The sequence below is a fragment of the Entelurus aequoreus genome, linkage group LG19, assembly GCF_033978785.1.
Source record: "Entelurus aequoreus isolate RoL-2023_Sb linkage group LG19, RoL_Eaeq_v1.1, whole genome shotgun sequence".
NCBI lineage: Eukaryota > Metazoa > Chordata > Actinopteri > Syngnathiformes > Syngnathidae > Entelurus > Entelurus aequoreus.
The window spans coordinates 25,225,463-25,230,462 of record NC_084749.1 but is presented as its reverse complement, the minus strand read 5'-3'; the positions used below and the strand labels follow the sequence as shown (position 1 = coordinate 25,230,462).

The window sequence follows — 5,000 nt, the reverse complement described above, 5'->3', positions numbered from 1 at the left end:
ACATCATCTGTGGAACAATGATTCCTAACTTTTGTTCAGAGGTTTCAGCAGAATGTACCAAGGGGGATGGATGATCATTACTCTCAATGAGACTTTATAGCATAAGTGTCAACATGAGACATCAGACATCCTGGATGAAAACCAACACTTCCCATTAGGGATGTCCGATAATATCGGACCGCCGATATTATCGGCCGATAAATGCTTTAAAAAGTAATATCGGAAATTATCGGTATCGGTTTCCAAAAGTAAAATTTGTGACTTTCTAAAACGCCGCTGTGTACACGGACGCAGGAAGAAGTACAGAGCGCCAATTAATCCTTGAAGGCGCTGCCTTTGCGTACTGGCCCAGTCACATACTATCTACGGCTTGACACGTGCACTAGAGAATGCCAGCATACTTGATCAACAGCCATACAGGTCACACTGAGGGTTGCCGTATAAACAACTTTAACACTGTTACAAATATGCGCCACACTGTGAACCCACACCAAACAAGAATGACAAACACATTTCGGGAGAACATCCGCAGCGTAACACAACATAAACACAACAGAACAAATACCCAGAACCCCTTGCAGATGCTTGTTTTCATTCAGAAAAATCTACCTCTCACACGTGATGACATGGAGAAAAAGAATTAGCCCACTCTTTGAGCTTCATCTGTTGCACAAATAGACTAATAGACTGGACTGAGTGAAGCTGTTTTATTTATCTTTTGTGCCTTTTTTCCCCATGCACTCATACGAATATGTTAAGAACAGGGCAGATTGAGCCCAGTTTATAGTATACTCTGGACCAGGGGTCACCAACCTTTTTGAAACCAAGAGCTACTTCTTGGGTACTGATGAATGCGAAGGGCTACCAGTTTGATACACACTTAAATAAATTGCCAGAAATAGCCAATTTGCTCAATTTACCTTTAACTCTATGTTATTATTAATAATTAATGATATTTACACTTAATTGAATAGTTTAAAAGAGGAGAAAACACGAAAAAAATGACGATACAATTTTGAAACATAGTTTATCTTCAATTTTGACTCTTTAAAATTCTAAATTCAACCGAAAAAAAGAAGAGAAAAACTAGCTAATTCGAATCTTTTTGAAAAAATAAAAAAAAATAATTTAAGGAACATCATTAGTAATTTTTCCTGACTAAGATTAATTTTAGAATTTTGATGACATGTTTTAAATAGGTTAAAATACAATCTGCACTTTGTTAGAATATATAAGAAATTGGACCAAGCTATATTTCTAACAAAGACAAATCATTATTTCTTCTAGATTTTCCAGAACAAAAATTTTAAAAGAAAATCAAAAGACTTTGAAATAAGATTTAAATTTGATTCTACAGATTTTTTAGATTTGCCGGAATAATTTTTTTGAATTTTAATCATAATAGGTTTGAAGAAATATTTCACAAATATTCTTCGTCGAAAAAACAGAAGCTAAAATGAAAAATTTAATTAAAATGTATTTATTATTCTTTACAATAAAAAAAATTAATTTACTTGAACATTGATTTAAATTGTCAGGAAAGAAGAGGAAGGAATTTAAAAGGTAAAAAGGTATATGTGTTTAAAATTCCTAAAATAATTTTTAAGGTTGTATTTTTTTCTCTAAAACTGTCTTTCTGAAAGTTATAAGAAGCAAAGTAAAAAAAAAAAAAAGAATTTATTTAAACAAGTGAAGACCAAGTCTTTAAAATATTTTCTTGGATTTTCAAATTCTATTTGAGTTTTGTCTCTCTTAGAATTAAAAATGTCGAGCAAAGCGAGACCAGCTTGCTAGTAAATAAATAAAATTTAAAAAATAGAGGCAGCTCACTGGTAAGTGCTGCTATTTGAGCTATTTTTAGAACAGGCCAGCGGGCTACTCATCTGGTCCTTACGGGCTACCTGGTGCCTGCGGGCACCGCGTTGGTGACCCCTGCTCTGGACTGAAGCTGTGTGCCTTCATTGTTTTTGTAGCTGTTGTTTTGAGGCATGTTTAAAAAAAATGCACTTTGTGAAAGTCAAAGTTAACAGTGTTTCCCATAGTTGTAGTGGGTATCAGAATTATTTCAGGGAGAGAATGTCCCACATTCCAAGCTGCTGTTTTGAGGCATGTTAAAAAAATAATGCCCTTTGGGACTTCAATAATAAATATGGCACTTTTTTCCATAACTTGAGTTGATTTATTTTGGAAAACCTTGTTACATTGTTTAATGCATCCAGCGGGGCATCACAACAAAATTAGGCATAATAATGTGTTAAATCCACGACTACATATACCGGTATCGGTTGATATCGGTATCGGTAATTAAGAGTTTGACAATATCGGAATATCGGCAAAAAAGCCATTATCGGACATCCCTACTTCCCATCTAACCTGATGGAGCTTGAGACCCTGATAACTCATTGAACTAATAATTATTTAGCCTAAGCCCCGTTTCGGCCACACTAAACCATCCTTTAAGGTTCCCCTTCTTGGATAATTTTTTTACACGGGTAAGTGCGCCGTCTATTTCTTGAATCTCCGGCTCTTAGCTTTGTGTGGACTCATTGATTGTTCACAAACTGAGTTCGGAGAGGAAGTGACGCCAGAAAGACCGTGCCCCACAAAGGAAGTGACGTCAGAAAGAACGTGCCACAGCCATCACACATGAATACTTTAAAAGAAAAAAAACGCGTGATTGCAGCTATTTGGGATACAACACATCTCAGACGGCAACACAGCAATGTTGAGCGACAGTTTTGGATAAGGCCTGGAAGAACGGCGGCCTGGTGGGATATGTTTGTCACCGAGTGTGTTGTGCCAGAGTAACGGCAAGAGAACTTTCGAATGTCCGGATCAGCTGTGATTCTACTTAGCGGAAAAATGTGTCCATTTGTCGAAGGGGAGACAACGTGAATGCGGGCTCCCGTGGACGAGGGAAAACAGCGCATGCATTTGGACTGGCAAAGCAGACTATCACTTATTGTCCGCGATGTATGTCGAGAGATTACTCAACGTCTAGTTTTGTACTCCATAACTATTGTGAAAAAGGGATGACCGATAATGGCTTTTTGCCGATATCCGATATGCCGATATTGTCCAACTTTTTAATTACCGATACCGCTATCAACCGATATATACAGTCGTGGAATTAACACATTATTATGCCTAATTTGGACAACCAGGTTTCGTGAAGATAAGGTACTTTTTTTTTAATTAATAAAATAAAATAAGATAAATAAATTAAAAACATTTTCTTGAATAAAAAATAAAGTAAAACAATATAAAAACAGTTACATAGAAACTAGTAATTAATGAAAATGAGTCAAATTAACTGTTAAAGGTTAGTACTATTAGTGGACCAGCAGCACGCACAACCATGTGTGCTTACGGACTGTATCCCTTGCAGACTGTATTGATATATATTGATATATAATGTAGGAACCAGAATATTAATAACAGAAAGAAACAACCCTTTTGTGTGAATGAGTGTGAATGGGGGAGGGAGGTTTATTTGGGTTGGTGCACTAATTGTAAGTGTATCTTGTGTTTTTTATGTTGATTTAATCATTTAAAAAAAAATAATAAAAAAAATAAAAACGATACCAAAAATAAAAAAAACGATACGATAAGTTCCGATATTACATTTTAACGCATTTATCGGCGGATAATATCGGCAGGCCGATATTATCGGACATCTCTATTGTGAAGCCATGAAGTGGTTGCGGCCGTCAAGTTCGACCGCCAATTTCAGCCTAGAAGCAGACTGTCCTGACCAGATATGTCGATCCCTTGATTGATTGTTGTAAAATGTTATTAATCACATTGTTTACTTTCACACGTCCATTAAATATATGATTCATGTATGATGGCTCAGGTGGGATTCACTACAATAGCTGCTGATAGTGAGGCAAGCAAGGTTTACTGTTAAGAGAAATGTGGCAATAGTCTACATTGAAACACATTGTAAGAATACACTTCCAGGTCAGAGGTAAGTATGACGAGCACATTTTTTTCCGCGCATGCGTACTGGGTCACGTTGCGCCGGCAGACGGAGGGGGTCTTAAACGGTGGCATTGTGTGTGTGTGTGGACAAGGATAAGGTTAGGTGGGATTTACCCTGGATAACCTTAGAGGTGCTGCAAAGAGGAATGGGCGAACCTGCCCAAAAATAGGTGTGCCAAGCTTGATACTTTTGCTAGATCTCGCAAAACATTTTTTTTCCCTCCATTTCCCTTTAGGGCAGACCTGGGCAAATTAAGGCCCGGGGGCCACATGCGGCCCGTTAAGCTTTTCAATCTGGCCCGCCGGGCATTCCCAAATAATTTTTTTATATCTTTAAGATGGAAAGTGTAGCTGCCATTATAATGTGCAGTGATGTTTTCTAATGACCGTAAGTCTTGAACTATACAAAGTATTTCTACGGTTGGAATCTGTGCTTTTGCATGATATTTTAGTGACTAGTGTTGTCCTGATACCAATATTATTTTGATACTTTTCGGTACTTTTCTAAATAAAGGGGGCCAGAGAAAATAGCATTATTAGCTATATTTTAACAAAAAATCTTAGGGTGCGGCGGACCGGTACTTTTCAGAGGCGGTATGATACCAAATATGATTCATTAGTATCGCGGTACTTTACTAATACCCGTATACCGTACAACCCTACTAGTTACTATGGTAATCTACGTCACAGCAGGTCAGACGAGGCACCAAGCAGTGTGGGTGTCGCTTAATTGTAAAATATGTCGATTGAGAGGGGGTGTGACGTTCATGTGTTCTCAATATTCAGGGTTTTATCGTTCATAGAAAAATTTAAAATTCCATTCCGTTTTTAAGGCGGACTGTCATAACATTGTTAGCATTCAATCAGACTTTATTGTGAGGTTTTGTATTAGTTTTCCTAAAAAATAGATATACCGGCCCCCAGACACATTGTTTTTCTCTAAATTTGGCCCCCGGGTCAAAATAATTGCCCAGGCCTGCTTTAGGGGCTCCGTATATTACATCCAAAAGCTTCAT

The 5,000-nt window shown here is 37.3% G+C and overlaps 1 protein-coding gene across 1 annotated transcript in view; it reads right to left on the bottom strand.

Moving 5' to 3' along the window:
* Window positions 1–5,000, bottom strand: part of LOC133635472 (receptor-type tyrosine-protein phosphatase S-like) — a 267,952-nt gene that overhangs the window by 235,622 nt on the left and 27,330 nt on the right. The window lies entirely within an intron of this gene.